This window comes from Triticum urartu, chromosome 6A (genome assembly GCF_056163025.1).
Source record: "Triticum urartu cultivar PI428250 chromosome 6A, HENAU_Tu73, whole genome shotgun sequence".
Classification (NCBI taxonomy): domain Eukaryota; kingdom Viridiplantae; phylum Streptophyta; class Magnoliopsida; order Poales; family Poaceae; genus Triticum; species Triticum urartu.
The window spans coordinates 95538262-95556716 of NC_141878.1; positions in this window are offsets into that span (position 1 = coordinate 95538262).

Sequence of the window (18455 nt, forward strand, 5' to 3'; positions counted from 1 at the left end):
CCAGTTCCCATAAGCTTGATGGATTCACTGGATGGAACTTCATCTAGCACATTTGGCAGGTGCTCTCTTTGCGAGCCGTTAGTCTCATCGAACCGCACATACAGAGTTTCAACCACTTTATAGTGAAAGAGGTTGAAGACTTTGTAGGAGTGCGGATCCTTTCCATATCCAAGCATAAAACCTTCATGTGCTTTCGGTGCAAATTTTGAAGTGTGATGTGGATCCTTGATCCAGCACCTGGCACCAAATACTCTGAAGTAACTGACATTTGGCTTCTTACTAGTGAGGAGCTCATACGATGTTTTGTTCAGAAGCTTGTGAAGATAAACACGATTGATAATATGGCATGCAGTATCAATGGCTTCAGGCCAGAACTTTCTTGGAGTCTTGTATTCATCGAGCATCGTCCGGGCCATCTCAATAAGTGTTCTGTTCTTGCGTTCCACGACGCCATTCTGCTGCGGCGTGTACGGAGCTGAGAACTCATGAGTGATGCCCAAAGTATCAAGATAAGTGTCGAGGCCGGTGTTCTTGAATTCAGTGCCATTGTCACTTCTGATGTGCTTGATCTTGATGCCATAGTTGTTCATGGCTCAATTGGCGAAGCGTCTAAAGACATCCTGCACTTCAGTCTTGTAGAGGATTATATGCACCCATGTATATCTTGAATAATCATCAACAATGACGAAGCCATAGAGACAAGCAGTAGTAGTAAGAGTTGAGTAGTGAGTGGGACCGAAGAGGTCCATGTGTAGCGGTTCAAAGGGTTGAGTCCAACAATACCGCCGAACCAAAGTATGACATGCTGGTAGGCAGTATGACTTATATCGCCCACAACTCACTTGTGTTCTACTCGTGCATATAACATCAACACATAAAACCTAGGCTCGGATGCCACTTTTGGGGAACGTAGTAATTTCAAATAATTTCCTACGCACACGCAAGATCATGGTGATGTATAGCAACGAGAGGGGAGAGTGTGATCTACGTACCCTTGTAGACCGACAGCGGAAGCATTAGCACAACGCGGTTGATGTAGTCGTACGTCTTCACGGCCCGACCGATCAAGCACCGAAACTACGACACCTCCGAGTTTTAGCACACGTTCAGCTCGATGACGATCCCCGGACTCCGATCCAGCAAAGTGTCGGGGAAGAGTTCCGTCAGCACGACGGTGTGGTGACGATCTTGATGTACCACCGTCGCAGGGCTTCGCCTAAGCACCGCTACAATATTATCGAGGATTATGGTGGAAGGGGGCACCGCACACGGCTAAGAATATGATCACGTGGATCAACTTGTGTGTCTAGGGGTGCCCCCTGCCCCCATATATAAAGGATCAAGGGGAGGAGGCCGGCCGGCTCCTATGGCGCGCCAAGGAGGAGGAAAGAAGTGGGGAGGGAGAAGGAAAGGGGGGCGCCGCCCCCCCTCTCCTAGTCCAATTCGGACCAGGGGGGAGGAGGTGCGCGGCCCACCTTTGGCTGCCCCTCTCTCTCTCTCCACTAAGGCCCATATGGCCCGTTGTTCTCCCGGGGGGGTTCCGGTAACCCTCCGGCTCTCCGGTTTTCTCCGAAATCACCCGGAACACTTCCGGTGTACGAATATAGCCGTCCAATATATCAATCTTTATGTCTCGACCATTTCAAGACTCCTCGTCATGTCCGTGGTCACATCCGGGACTCCGAACTAACTTCGGTACATCAAAACTCATAAACTCGTAATATAACTATCATTGAAACCTTAAGCGTGCGGACCCTACGGGTTCGAGAACAGTGTAGACATGACCGAGACACGTCTCTGGTCAATAACCAATAGCGGAACCTGGATGCTCATATTGGCTCCTACATATTCTACGAAGATCTTTATCGGTCAGACCGCATAACAACATACGGTGTTCCCTTTGTCATCGGTATGTTACTTGCCCGAGATTCGATCGTCGGTATCTTAATGCCTAGTTCAATCTCGTTACCGGCAAGTCTCTTTACTCGTTCCGTAATACATCATCTCACAACTAACTCATTAGTTGCAATGCTTGCAAGGCTTATGTGATGTGCATTACCGAGAGGGCCCAGAGATACCTCTCCGACAATCGGAGTGACAAATCCTAATCTCAAAATACGCCAACCCAACATTCACCTTTGGAGACACCTGTAGAGCTCCTTTATAATCACCCAGTTACGTTGTGACGTTTGGTAGCACACAAAGTGTTCCTCCGATAAACGGGAGTTGCATAATCTCATAGTCATAGGAACATGTATAAGTCATGAAGAAAGCAATAGCAACATACTAAACGATCGGGTGCTAAGCTAATGGAATGGGTCATGTCAATCACATCATTCTCCTAATAATGTGATCCCGTTAATCAAATGACAACACATGTCTATGGTTAGGAAACATAACCATCTTTGATTAATGAGCTAGTCAAGTAGAGGCATACTAGTGACGTTTGGTTTGTCTATGTATTCACACAAGTATTATGTTTCCGGATAATACAATTCTAGCATGAATAATAAACATTTATCATGATATAAGGAAATAAAATAATAACATTATTATTGCATCTAGGGCATATTTCCTTCAGTCTCCCACTTGCACTAGAGTCAATAATCTAGATTACACAGTAATGATTCTAACACCCATGGAGCTTTGGTGCTGATCATGTTTTGCTCGTGGAAGAGGCTTAGTCAACGGGTCTACTACATTCAGATCCGTATGTATCTTGCAAATCTCTATGTCTCCCAGCTGGACTAGATCCCGGATGGAATTGAAGCGTCTCTTGATGTGCTTGTTTCTCTTGTGAAATCTGGATTCCTTTGCCAAGGCAATTGCACTAGTATTGTCACAAAAGATTTTCATTGGACCCGATGCACTAGGTATGACACCTAGATCAGATATGAACTCCTTCATCCAGACTCCTTCGTTTGCTGCTTCCGAAGCAGCTATGTACTCCGCTTCACATGTAGATCCCGCCACAACGCTTTGTTTAGAACTGCACCAACTGACAGCTCCACCGTTTAATGTAAACACGTATCCGGTTTGCGATTTAGAATCATCCGGATCAGTGTCAAAGCTTGCATCAACGTAATCATTTACGATGAGCTCTTTGTCACCTCCATATATGAGAAACATATCCTTAGTCCTTTTCAGGTATTTCAGGATGTTCTTGACCGCTGTCTAGTGATCCACTCCTGGATTACTTTGGTACCTGCCTGCTAGACTTATAGCAAGACACACATCAGGTCTGGTACACAGCATTGCATACATGATAGAGCCTATGGCTGAAGCATAGGGAACATCTTTCATTTTCTCTCTATCTTCTGCATTGGTCGGGCATTGAGTCTTACTCAATTTCACACCTTGTAACACAGGCAAGAATCCTTTCTTTGCTTGATCCATTTTGAACTTTTTCAAAACTTTGTCAAGGTATGTGCTTTGTGAAAGTCCAATTAAGCGTCTTGATCTGTCTCTATAGATCTTAATGCCCAATATGTAAGCAGCTTAACCGAGGTCTTTCATTGAAAAACTCTTATTCAAGTATCCCTTTATGCTATCCAGAAATTCTATATCATTTCCGATTAGTAATATGTCATCTACATATAATATCAGAAATGCTAGAGAGCTCCCACTCACTTTCTTGTAAATACAGTCTTCTCCAAAAGTTTGTACAAAACCAAATGCTTTGATCACACTATCAAAGTGTTTATTCCAACTCCGAGAGGCTTGCACCAGTCCATAAATGGATCGCTGGAGCTTGCACACTTTGTTAGCTCCCTTTGGATCGACAAAACCTTCCGGTTGCATCATATACAACTCTTCTTGCAGAAATCCATTCAGGAATGCAGTTTTGACATCCATCTGCCAAATTTCATAATCATAAAATGCGGCAATTGCTAACATGATTCGGACAGACTTAAGCATCGCTACAGGTGAGAAGGTCTCATCGTAGTCAATCCCTTGAACTTGTCGAAAACCTTTTGCGACAAGTCGAGCTTTGTAGACAGTAACATTACCGTCAGCGCCAGTCTTCTTCTTAAAGATCCATTTATTCTCAATTGCTTGCCGATCATTGGGCAAGTCAACCAAAGTCCATACTTTGTTCTCATACATGGATCCCATCTCAGATTTCATGGCTTCAAGCCATTTTGCGGAATCTGGGCTCACCATCGCTTCTCCATAGTTTGTAGGTTCATCATGATCTAGTAGCATGACTTCCAGAACAGGATTACCATACCACTCTGGTGCGGATCTTACTCTGGTTGATCTACGAGGTTCAGTAGTATCTTGTTCTGAAGCTTCATGATCATCATCATTAGCTTCCTCACTAATTGGTGTAGGTGTCACAGAAACTGGTTTCTATGATGTACTACTTTCCAATAATGGAGCAGGTACAGTTACCTCATCAAGTTCTACTTTCCTCCCACTCACTTCTTTCGAGAGAAACTCCTTCTCTAGAAAGTTTCTGAATTTAGCAACAAAAGTTTTGCCTTCGGATCTGTGATAGAAGGTGTATCCAATAGTTTCCTTTGGATATCCTATGAAGACACATTTCTCCGATTTGGGTTCGAGCTTATCAGGTTGAAGCTTTTTCACATAAGCATCGCAACCCCAAACTTTCAGAAACGACAACTTTGGTTTCTTGTCAAACCACAGTTCATAAGGCGTCGTCTCAACGGATTTTGATGGTGCCCTATTTAACGTGAATGCGGCCATCTCTAGAGCATATCCCCAAAATGATAGCGGTAAATCAGTAAGAGACATCAGAGATCGCACCATATCTAGTAAAGTACGATTACGACGTTCGGACACACCATTACGCTGTGGTGTTCCGGGTGGCGTGAATTGCGAAACTATTCCACATTGTTTCAAATGTACACCAAACTCGTAACTCAAATATTCTCCTCCACGATCAGATCGTAGGAATTTTATTTTCTTGTTACGATGATTTTCAACTTCACTCTGAAATTCTTTGAACTTTTCAAACGTTTCAGACTTATGTTTCATTAAGTAGATATACCCATATCTGCTCAAGTCATCTGTGAAGGTGAGAAAATAACGATATCCGCCACGAGCCTCAACATTCATCGGACCACATACATCTGTATGTATGATTTCCAACAAATCTGTTGCTCTCTCCATAGTACCGGAGAACAGTGTTTTGTCATCTTACCCATAAGGCACGGTTCGCAAGTACCAAGTGATTCATAATCAAGTGGTTCCAAAAGCCCATCAGTATGGAGTTTCTTCATGCGCTTTACACCGATATGACCCAAACGGCAGTGCCACAAATAAGTTGCACTATCATTATCAACTCTGCATCTTTTGGTTTCAACATTATGAATATGTGTGTCACTACTATTGAGATTTAATAAGAATAGACCACTTTTTAAGGGTGCATGACCATAAAAGATATTACTCATATAAATAGAACAACCATTATTCTCTGATTTAAATGAATAACCGTCTCGCATCAAACAAGATCCAGATATAATGTTCATGCTTAACGCTGGCACCAAATAACAATTATTTAGGTCTAATACTAATCCCGATGGTAGATGTAGAGGTAGCGCGCCGACTGCGATCACATTGACTTTGGAACCATTTCCCACGCGCATCGTCACCTCGTCCTTAGACAATCTTTGCTTAATCCGTAGTCCCTGTTTCAAGTTGCAAATGTTAGCAACTGAACCAGTATCAAATACCCAAGTGCTACTGCGAGCATTAGTAAGGTACACATCAATAACATGTATATCACATATACCTTTGTTCACCTTGCCATCCTTCTTATCCGCCAAATACTTGGGGCAGTTCTGCTTCCATTGACCAGTCTGCTTGCAGTAGAAGCACTCGGTTTCAGGCTTAGGTCCAGGTTTGGGTTTCTTCTCTTGAGTAGCAACTTGCTTGCTGTTCTTTTTGAAGTTCCCCGTCTTCTTCCCTTTGCCCTTTTTCTTGAAACTAGTGGTCTTATTGACCATCAACACTTGATGCTCCTTCTTGATTTCTACCTCCGCAGCTTTTAGCATTGCGAAGAGCTCGGGAATAGTCTTATTCATCCCTTGCATATTATAGTTCATCACGAAGCTCTTGTAGCTTGGTGGCAGTGATTGGAGAATTCTGTCAATGACGCAATCATCTGGAAGATTAACTCCCAATTGAATCAAGTGATTATTATATCCAGACATTTTGAGTATATGCTCACTGACAAAACTGTTCTCCTCCATCTTGCAGCTATAGAACTTATTGGAAACTTCATGTCTCTCAATCCGGGCATTTGCTTGAAATATTAACTTCAACTCCTGGAACATCTCATATGCTCCATGACGTTCAAAACGTCGTTGAAGTCCCGATTCTAAGCCGTAAAGCATGGCACACTGAACTATCGAGTAGTCATCAGCTTTGCTCTGCCAGACGTTCATAACATCTGGTGTTGCTCTAGCAGCAGGCCTGGCACCCAGCGGTGCTTCCAGGACGTAATTCTTTTGTGCAGCAATGAGGATAATCCTCAAGTTACGGACCCAGTCCGTGTAATTGCTACCATCATCTTTCAACTTTGCTTTCTCAAGGAACGCATTAAAATTCAACGGAACAACAGCACGGGCCATCTATCTACAATCAAGCATAAACAAGCAAGATACTATCAGGTACTAAGTTCATGATAAATTTAGGTTCAATTAATCATATTACTAAAGAACTCCCACTTAGATAGACATCCCTCTAATCCTCTAAGTGATTACGTGATCCAAATCAACTTAAACCATGTCCGATCATCACGTGAGATGGAGTAGTTTCATTGGTGAAATCGCTATGTTGATCATATCTACTATATGATTCATGCTCGACCTTTCGGTCTCTGTGTTCCGAGGCCATATCTGTATATGCTTGGCTCGTCAAGTATAACATGAGTATTCTGCGTGTGCAACTGTTTTGCACCCGTTGTATTTGAACGTAGAGCCTATCACAACCGATCATCACGTGGTGTCTCAGCACGAAGAACTTTCGCAACGATGCATACTTAGGGAGAACACTTCTTGATAATTAGTGAGAGATCATCTTAAAATGCTACCGTCAATCAAAGCAAGATAAAATGCATAAAAGATAAACATCACATCAATCAATATAAGTGATATGATATGGCCATCATCATCTTGTGCTTGTGATCTCCATCTTCGAAGCACCGTCGTGATCACCATTGTCACCGGCGCGACACCTTGATCACCATCGTAGCATCGTTGTCGTCTCGCCAATCTTATGCTTCCATGACTATCGCTACCGCTTAGTGATAAAGTAAAGCATTACAGCGCAATTGCATTGCATACAATAAAGCGACAACCATATGGCTCCTGCCAGTTGCCGATAACTTGGTTACAAAACATGATCATCTCATACAATAAAATTTAGCATCATGTCTTGACCATATCACATCACAACATGCCCTGCAAAAACAAGTTAGACGTCCTCTACTTTGTTGTTGCAAGTTTTACGTGGCTGCTACGGGCTTAAGCAAGAACCAATCTTACCTACGCATCAAAACCACAACGATAGTTTGTCAAGTTGGTGCTGTTTTAACCTTCGCAAAGACCGGGCGTAGCCACACTCGGTTCAACTAAAGTTGGAGAAACTGTCACCCGCTAGCCACCTTTGTGCAAAGCACGTCGGGAGAACCGGTCTCGCGTAAGCGTACGCGTAATGTCGGTACGGGCCGCTTCGTCCAACAATACCGCCGAACCAAAGTATGACATGCTGGTAGGCAGTATGACTTATATCGCCCACAACTCACTTGTGTTCTACTCGTGCATATAACATCAACACATAAAACCTAGGCTCGGATGCCACTTTTGGGGAACGTAGTAATTTCAAATAATTTCCTACGCACACGCAAGATCATGGTGATGTATAGCAACGAGAGGGGAGAGTGTGATCTACGTACCCTTGTAGACCGACAGCGGAAGCGTTAGCACAACGCGGTTGATGTAGTCGTACGTCTTCACGGCCCGACCGATCAAGCACCGAAACTACGACACCTCCGAGTTTTAGCACACGTTCAGCTCGATGACGATCCCCGGACTCCGATCCAGCAAAGTGTCGGGGAAGAGTTCCGTCAGCACGACGGTGTGGTGACGATCTTGATGTACCACCGTCGCAGGGCTTCGCCTAAGCACCGCTACAATATTATCGAGGATTATGGTGGAAGGGGGCACTGCACACGGCTAAGAATATGATCACGTGGATCGACTTGTGTGTCTAGGGGTGCCCCCTACTCCCGTATATAAAGGATCAAGGGGAGGAGGCCGGCCGGCTCCTATGGCGCGCCAAGGAGGAGTCCTCCTCCTAGTAGGAGTAGGACTCCTACTAGGAGGGGGAAAGAAGTGGGGAGGGAGAAGGAAAGGGGGGCGCCGCCCCCCCTCTCCTAGTCCAATTCGGACCAGGGGGGAGGAGGTGCGCGGCCCACCTTTGGCTGCCCCTCTCTCTCTCCACTAAGGCCCATATGGCCCGTTGTTCTCCCGGGGGGGTTCCGGTAACCCTCCGACTCTCCGGTTTTCTCCGAAATCACCCGGAACACTTCCGGTGTACGAATATAGCCGTCCAATATATCAATCTTTATGTCTCGACCATTTCAAGACTCCTCGTCATGTCCGTGGTCACATCCGGGACTCCGAACTAACTTCAGTACATCAAAACTCATAAACTCGTAATATAATTGTCATTGAAACCTTAAGCGTGCGGACCCTACGGGTTCGAGAACAGTGTAGACATGACCGAGACACGTCTCTGGTCAATAACCAATAGCGGAACCTGGATGCTCATATTGGCTCCTACATATTCTACGAAGATCTTTATCGGTCAGACCGCATAACAACATACGGTGTTCCCTTTGTCATCGGTATGTTACTTGCCCGAGATTCGATCGTCTGTATTTTAATACCTAGTTCAATCTCGTTACTGGCAAGTCTCTTTACTCGTTCCGTAATACATCATCTCACAACTAACTCATTAGTTGCAATGCTTGCAAGGCTTATGTGATGTGCATTACCGAGAGGGCCCAGAGATACCTCTCCGACAATCGGAGTGACAAATCCTAATCTCGAAATACGCCAACCCAACATTCACCTTTGGAGACACCTGTAGAGCTCCTTTATAATCACCCAGTTACGTTGTGACGTTTGGTAGCACACAAAGTGTTCCTCCGGTAAACGGGAGTTGCATAATCTCATAGTCATAGGAACATGTATAAGTCATGAAGAAAGCAATAGCAACATACTAAACGATCGGGTGCTAAGCTAATAGAATGGGTCATGTCAATCACATCATTCTCCTAATAATGTGATCCCGTTAATCAAATGACAACACATGTCTATGGTTAGGAAACATAACCATCTTTGATTAATGAGCTAGTCAAGTAGAGGCATACTAGTGACGTTTGGTTTGTCTATGTATTCACACAAGTATTATGTTTCCGGATAATACAATTCTAGCATGAATAATAAACATTTATCATGATATAAGGAAATAAAATAATAACATTATTATTGCCTCTAGGGCATATTTCCTTCATGCTTGGCCCTCGTCATCTTTCCAGCTTCGCAGGCACCGCATAGGTGATCCTTCTTGAACTTGACGCCCTCGATGCCTATGATATGCTTCTTCTTTGCAAGAGTGTGCAAGTTCCTCATGCCAGCATGCCCTAGCCTCTGATGCCAGAGCCAGCATTCTGAAGCTTTTGCTAGAAGACATACGGAAAGCTGTGGTCCTGCTGAGAAATCTACCATGTACAAATCATCTTTCCAATACCCTTCAAAGACTAGAGACTTGTCAGATTCCATTAGAACAAGGCAATGGTATTTTCCAAATATCACAATCATGTTTAAATCGCAAAGCATTGAGACAGACATTAAGTTGAAACCAAGGGATTCAACAAGCATCACTTTATCCATGTGTTGATCCCTTGAGATTGCAACTCTACCTAGACCCAATACCTTGCTTTTACTAGTATCAGCAAATGTGATGTGACTCTTGTCAGATGGACGTAAAGTTGAGTCCATGAGACGACTTCGCTTGCCATTCATGTGATTAGTACACCCACTATCACTAATCCATTCTGAAGCAGCTGGTGTCATACCCTTGGCACCGCGTGCCATGAAGCAGTAGGTGGGAGCGGAGTCGTCCTGGTCATTAGCATCGGCGTCGGTGATGGAGTCATTGTCTTCAATGTTGAAGATGGACTTGGCAACGTAGGCTGTAGCCAGACTTGCAATGCCAGAATCGGACTCCTCCTCAGACTCCACCTCCGCCTCCTCAGAAGTAGACTCCTCCTCTGAATCCATTTCCTTGCCAACAAAAGCACGAGCCTTGCCAGATGAGCTCTTCTTGTGTGATGAAGACTTTGATGAAGACTTGGAAGAAGACTTTGAGTATTTCTTCTTCTTCTTGTCGTCAGAATCATATTCCTTGCTCTTCTTCTTGTTGTTGTTCTCATTGTCCCACTGTGGACACTCAGAGATGTAGTGGCCAGGTTTCTTGTACTTGTGGCATGTTCTATTCTTGTAGTCATGAGCATAAGCTTCATCATTCCTTGAGCTAGATCGTGAGGACTTTCTGAAGCCTTTCTTCTTGGTGAATTTCTAGAACTTCTTCACAAGCATAGCAAGCTCCTTTCCAATGTCTACAGGATCATCAGAACTCCAATCAGATTCTTCTTCAGATGAGGAAATAGCTTTTGCCTTCAAAGCACGAGTTTGCCCATAGTTGGGACCGCAGATGTCTCTTTTCTCAGAAAGCTCAAACTCATGTGTGTTGAGCCTTTCCAGTATGTCAGGCGGATCGAGTGTCTTGAAGTCAGGGCATTCTTGAATCATCAGGGCTAGGGTGTCAAACGAGCTGTCAAGTCATCTCAGGAGTGTCTTGACGACTTCATGCTTGGTGATCTCAGTAGCGCCGAGGGCTTGAAGCTCATTTGTGATGTCAGTGAGTCGATCAAACGTGAGCTGAACATTCTCATTGTCGTTTCTCTTGAAGCGGTTGAAGAGGTTGCAAAGGACACTGATTCTTTGATCTCTCTGGGTTGATACGCCTTCGTTGACCTTGGAAAGCCAGTCCCACACTAGCTTAGATGTTTCCAGAGCACTCACACGGCCATACTGCCCTTTGGTCAGATCACCACAGATGATGTTCTTGGCAGTGGAGTCCAGTTGAACGAACTTCTTGACATCAGCAGCGGTGACACCTTCACCAGCCTTGGGGACGCCATTCCTGACGACATACCAGAGGTCGACATCAATGGCTTTAAGATGCATGCACATCTTATTCTTCTAGTAGGGATATTCAGTTCCATCGAAAACTGGGCACGCAGCGGAGACTTTGATTATCCCTGCAGTCGACATACCTAAAACTCTAGGTGGTTAAACCGAATCACATAGAACAAGGGAGTACCTTGCTCTGATACCAATTTAAAGTGCTAGTGATTGACTAGAGGGGGGGTGAATAGGCGATTTTTATGAAAGTCTTCAAAACATGGAAGTTTCGAAGACAACCGATAGAAACAAACCAATTACCATGCAGCGGAAGGTAGACTACACTAAGCAAGCCATAGTCAAGTATTCAATGAGATGAAAGCACAAGGACTAATAGCAGCTAGGCAGTATAAATCAGGATGGAAAATAGTACGAAGCCAAACAGAACAAGCAGTCACACAGTGAATACAAATAGATAATGCAAACAGGCAATGACTTCACAAGGACCAATCTGCAAATAAAGATATGGGAAGAATGGAACCAGTGACTCGTTGAAGACAATGATTTGTTGGACCAGTTCCAATTGCTGTGACAACTGTACGTCTGGTTAGGGAGGCTGAGATTCAACTCAGAAGACCGCATCTTCACCTTATTCCCCTTGAGCTAAGGACACCCAGTCCTCGCCCAATCACTCTGGTAAGTATTCAAGGTAGACTTCCAAACCTTCACAGACTTCGTTCACCGGCGATCCACAATGACTCTTGGATGCTCAGAACGCGACGCCTAACCGGCTGGAGGATTCACAGTCCTCAAGTGTAATAAGTCTTCAGATCACACAGACAGGAAGACTTCAATGATGCCTAACACTCTTTGGCTCTGGGTGTTTAGGGCTTTGTCCTCGCAAGGAATTCTCTCTCAAAGGCTTCGAGGTGGGTTGCTCTCAAACGACAAAAGCCGTACACTAACTCTAAGCAGCCAACCATTTATGGTTGTAGGGGGTAGGCTATTTATAGCCACTAGGCAACCCGACCTGATTTGTCTAAAATGACCCTGGGTCACTAAGGAACTGACACGTGTTCCAACGGTCAGATTTCAAACACACACGGCAATTTACTTGGGCTACAAGCAAAGCTGACTTATCCAGCTCTGGATAAGATTTGCTCTCATTGTCTTCGCTCCAAGACATAGGATTTTGGTTAAGCATCACTTCAGTCATTCTGACTGGTTCACTTGGACCCCACTTAACAGTACGGTGGTTCCTGTGACTCAACAAAGAAGAAAAAGAACGACGAAACAACTAAGTCTTCCCGCTCCATAGTCTTCACGCGATGTCTTCTTTTGTCATAGTCTTCAATGTGAATGTCTTCACATACCACCTTTGACTTCAATGTCTTCATACATTTTTAGGGGTCATCTCTGGTAGGAAAACCTAATCCATGAGGGACTTCTACCTGTGTTATCCTGCAGTTCTCACAAACACATTAGTCCCTCAACCAGGTTTGTCGTCAATACTCCAAAACCAACTAGGGGTGGCACTAGATGCACTTACAAGTACTATTAGTTCGTTTTGGCTTCTTGTGATCAGGGTTGCCAGATTTTTAAATTAGTTAATTCCTAGTTAGTTAAGATATGAGAGAGAGAGAGTCCTTGCTTAAGTCGGTTTGAAAACCAAATCATGATCAAGTCGGTCTTGCCCTTATAACGTACGTGTGCCTGCGCGCACCAATAAAAGGAGGTTGCGCCTCATGTAATGGGGTAGTTTTTGTTATCTGGATATTTTCCATTGCATGGATAGAGTCAAGTCGGGGTATCTTTCCATGACTAGTTGATACAAGTTGAGAAGCTGACATCTTTGTGTGTTTAGGCGAGGAGATTGGAGGCGAGGCCTCTAGTTTGCTGGTGGTTCTTTCAAAACCGTCCACGTTCTTCCTACAGGGGTGTGCGTGTTGTTTGATTAGGTTTGCATCTGGTAAACCTAGTTTCTGATTTGTTCGTTGTTGTTTTGCAGCTTGATTGTTTGGAAAGTTAGACGAGGAAGGGTTGCATCTGAGATCGGTGTACCGTGAAAGATTGGGAAAATTATTCGCGCCATCGTTTTCCTGTCGAAGGTCGCATCAAGTGGTATCAGAGCAAGGTTGACCATGGTACAATTTTTTTCCTCGGCTATTTGATTCAATTGTTTGAAAGATGGTGAACTCGCAGCATGAGAAATCTGATCATGAGGAGGGCGATGAACTTCCAGAGGATCTGAATATAAGTGATGATTTACATATTCATCTGATGTCGATCAAGGGAGTGAACAAGAAGCTTGGGACAAGGGTTGAGAAGTTGTCTGCAAATATTGTTGGCGTCGAGGACAGGTTGAACGAGCGTTTGACTGCTAGCGACCGACAGCGCACTGATAGTCTACAGGTGGTGACTACGAGTCTTAATCGGCTCACCGCAACAGTTTAGCGCCTTTAGGCGAGAGATGTGGCACCCCGACAGCCCCGCTCACCACGACGATGTAGTGACCGCGACAATGACGATGATGGTGATTTTTCTGAGGATTCCGATGCCCGTGGAGGCTTAACTCACCGACCATGGCATGATGTTGGGGCTCACCGCCATGCTGGGCAGCGCGGTGCCTATGGGGGCAATGGTGCCAACGAGGATGATGGTTTGGGTCGAATCAAGATAACCATACCTGAATCCTCGGGACGTTGTGCTGACCCAGAGAAATATTTGGAGTGGGAGATGCGCATAAATCTGATTTTTAACGGTCACAACTACTCCCAAGAGAAGAAGGTTCATGTTGCATCTATGGAATTTACAGAGTATGCTCTTGTATGGTGGAATAATAAGAACCGTACTAATGAGCGACTAGCGACATGTGCTGACATGAAGCGGATCATGAGGGAACGTTTTGTGCCTGCTTACTACACTCGCCAGCTTCATAGTAGACTACGTCGTCTAGTGCAAGTTACGAAATCAGTTGATGAGTACTATGAGGAGATGCAAGTTTTGATGATCCGTACAGTTGTGCGTGAGTCTACGGAGGCGGCCATGGTACATTTCTTTGAGGGGTTAGAAGAAAAGATTCACGACCGTGTTGATTTAATGCAATATAATGATATTCATGAGTTGCTTCATCAAGCGGAGCGTGCTAAACGTTGGGTATTGGAGAAGCAAGCTTCAGAGACTCATCCAACTTACAATAGTGGGCGACGTGGTTCTTCTCCTATTGATGGTGGGTTTAGTGCTAAACCGACTCCTTATTATAAGTCGGGAAGCATTGAACATAGCAAAGTGGCGGCTGTGCCAAAGGAGGTTTCTCAGGTTTCATCTAATGCGTCTTCATCTCATCATCGTAATATTATTTGCCACAAGTGTGAAGGACGTGGACACATGAAGCATGAATGTTCCAATCAACGAAGGGTTCTACTTGTTGATGCGGAATATATTTCAGAATCTGAAGATGAGACGCCTAAGTTAAAGGATGGAATTGAAAGAGGTCATGGTGATACCATACTATGTTATCCTCAAGATGATCCTGATATGGAGAGTTTGCTAGCAGTCTAGCACATAAGGTCCAGCGAGATGACAAGACCATTGTTGAACAAGGACATCGGCAGAGTATTTTTCAAACTGCATGTATCATCAAGGAAGAGGTTTGCAAATTGATAATTGATGGTGGCAGTGCTAGCAATATGATTAGTAAGAATGTGGTGGAGTCTCTTTCTTTGCCAACATGGGAGCACCCAAAACCATACTATATGAAGTGGATCAATAATGTGGGCAAAGTGAAGGTTACTCACAGGATGAAGGTTCCTTTTTCTGTTGATGGCTATGTGGATAAAGTGGAATGCGACGTTATGCCACTGCATGTTTGTCATTTTAATTTGGGGCGTCCGTGGCAGCATGATGTTAACGCTCTTCATCATGGGCGAACAAATAGATACACTTTTATGCATAAGGGCGAGTTCTATGCTATTGTTTTCAAAGATGCAAAAGATATAAAGTGTATCATCGAGGTGTTTAAAATAAAATCTACAAGACACCGGTCAAAACTGAGGACGGTTTTCCTTCAAGGAAGGGAGGATGATCGATCATATCTGCTAAGGCTGGTCAAGGACAAAAGGAGATATATATCGTACCAGCTAGATGTCGGGCGAAAGGTATACATGTAAATATTACTAGTAAAAATTCCCGTGCGTTGCACCGGGCGAAATATTAAAAATAACTTGCTCCTCATGAATTATGAAACACGTTTTTTTAATCCATTTTTTGCAAAAACGTCAAAAATATGGTTACATCAAATATTTCTTTTTGGACCATGAAATTTGGACATATACCCTAATAATGTTTGTCATGACCTATTTCATCTCCACACTTTCGTTTCACCCGATGAGAGAGTAGTTGTGTATGAAATAGTCTTTCAATCAACTTTATTTTCTATTATTCAGAAAAATGAATATTTCTTTATTTTGAGGTGTTTTTTTAAATCAAGGATATTTTTTAGAATGGTATCATTTTTATGGTGACGAACATTTTTTGGAATATTATGTTTCATTTGTAAATTATTTTGCATTATTTTTTGGGCTTGGCCCATTGAAAGACTTGACCGACACGCACTTCCCGTTCCCCATTCTTCTTCTCCTCTGTTAGGACAACATCGGCGCAGCCTCCCTCCCTTGTCCCCGTCATTTTCCGAGGACGAGGGCAGAAAGAATAGCGCTTCTACCGGCCGCACCGTCGTGTCCTCTGCCCGCGCCGCCATATCAATGGGAACTTGGGCGGCTCCCTCTTCCTCTGTTCCCTCCCACCCATCTGGAATAAGAAAGCCGACCATGGTGAGCTTGCCATGGAATTTAAGCGGCTCCACTGTTCACATCATGTCAGGCAATGTCATTGTCAATTGGGGGAAATCCATATATGAGAACATCAGACATCTCATTTCCTCTTTCCCCACATACCACATAAACCAGAGCTTCAAACTTGGATTACCGCAAATATTTTCAAACTCAATAGACGGCATAGAGATGGTACCAAGAAAATACTATAGACAAAGGATTTCGACAACAGAGCAGTCAGGTGACCACCTTAGAAAGTGCCTGACTAATGACATTTTTTCCACAACTAAAACCACCAAATAGCACCATGTTCCTCCAAAAACTGAGGGGATCATACATCACACACGCTGGAGCCATTTCAAATTAGATAAGACTGGGATTTAATGGCGTTGGAAGGAAATGAAAAATCAACATCTGCAAAAATGTTTGGTTATGTAAGAGAAGAAACCATGATAAATAAAAACACGCGTTTTATTGTGGAAATTGAAGTTCGGATAATTTGTAGACAAACATGTCCTGTAAGAAGAGGTGTGTCCTCACCGAGCTTTGATGCACCAGGTCTTCGTTTACGCACATGCCATATATGCAGCTCAATAACTTCAAAACATTAAGCTAGTAATTTAGTCCTCAAAAAAGTTATACCAAATAACTTCCTTACTTGAAGCATAGTTAATTACTTCTTGATGCCCTGAAATTTCAGCTCTAGAAATGTATTGAAGGGCAACATGGTGGTTCATCAAATTATTCTCAAAGACAATCTGTTAGAGTCAGAAAACATTAGAATGTGAACACATGTTAATAATGAGAATCTGACTTGTTATTTTGAAATTCTAAAAGCTCACACTTCGAATATCTTAATCAAGTGGGTGCCCATGCAGCAAGGTGCACAAAATCAGCTCTTGTGGCCTTTGTTCTATCTTTGTATGACAAAAAATAATACTGAATGGTACCTTCAGAAAACCAGAAAATTATGCAATGTTGTACTATGTGGTCAAGAGTGATATCCATGCCTGGTGATTATTTTCTGGGCATTATGTCCCATAATGTATACTTGAGTGTGGTTTTCAGATGACAAACAATACAACCACACTTTCATAATAGAGAGATGTGTCATAGTTCAGATGCATCAATTTTTCTTGGCACTAAAATTATTAGAGCTTGGGTAGAAAAAATAGTATCACACCAGTGCGAAAGATCTTGCTGACTAACTGTTGTAGGAATAAAAGAGATACATGTGCAAATTCATTCAACAAACAACAACTTCTATGTTTGCCTACTTCTCAACAAAATTTCATAGCCACGGCTAAAACTAAGACTAACAACCACACCAACCCACCAAATCTGTTGGGAGATTAGATAAGTTATGCAAGAAGAAAAACAATACCAGGATTTATTTTACCTGGTTGAAGACTTGAAGCATGCAAGAAAGGACCCGATGCATTTTCTTCAAGCAATTCATCAAACATTTGATGCATTCTCCGCACGCGCCTCCCGCCTCGCTGCCGCCGCCTGATGTAGCGCTCGAGCGCAACGCCACCTCCCCGCCATGGCCGCCGCCCCCTGCAAGCCTGCGCTACCGTGGTCTGTGGCTTCAACGCAGGCGCCCCCTGCAAAAAACACGAAACCTTATCTCTGATTAGCCGAGTAAGGAAGGATTGTTTTGGGAAAAAACGAAACGTTCTCCAAGATAACCACTTAAAAAGGGATTGCCGGTTTAATTACCAGAAAACATAAGGAATGAACATATAGTATCATTAAATACCATGCGATCACATGTGATGGAGAGGATGCAACTTATCGCATCCATACTATCATTAAATGGAATGATACACAAGTATGCAATTAAGATGCAGAAAGTAGGATGCAACCTTCAAACCACCGAGAGAGGATCTTGTGTACCATTCTCTGTTCTCTTAAAGATTAATGACCAGCGGATGCGATTAGATATGATGGATGAGTGAACATGCCACCCTCATGTCAGATAACTAACGTAATTACCTCTGGATGCGCACCGTGGTTCCACGGGCCAAAACCATTTCCACAGAAATTAGGCATTGGGGGCGGCGGATGATGATGCATCTGGTTTGGACTCGCCATCGGCGGCAACCTCTGAAAGTCCCCACCATGCTGGTGCTTAAGCAAGGAGGACCCCCGCATTATCTCTGGTAGCAGAAGTACAACAACAAACATCAGAAGCCAACATCAGCACGAAAAGGTGCTCCATGAAAAACTTGCTGTCACCGAAGAATCATATGAATCAAGCAACATACTACATGCTTTCAAGACCTATGAGACACACACACACACACGCTAACACAGGAAAAGGCCAGCGCCTTGAGGCCAAAACAGAGTCAAGCAGAGCAAGTTTGCATCAACAAGAGAGAAACATAAGAAATCA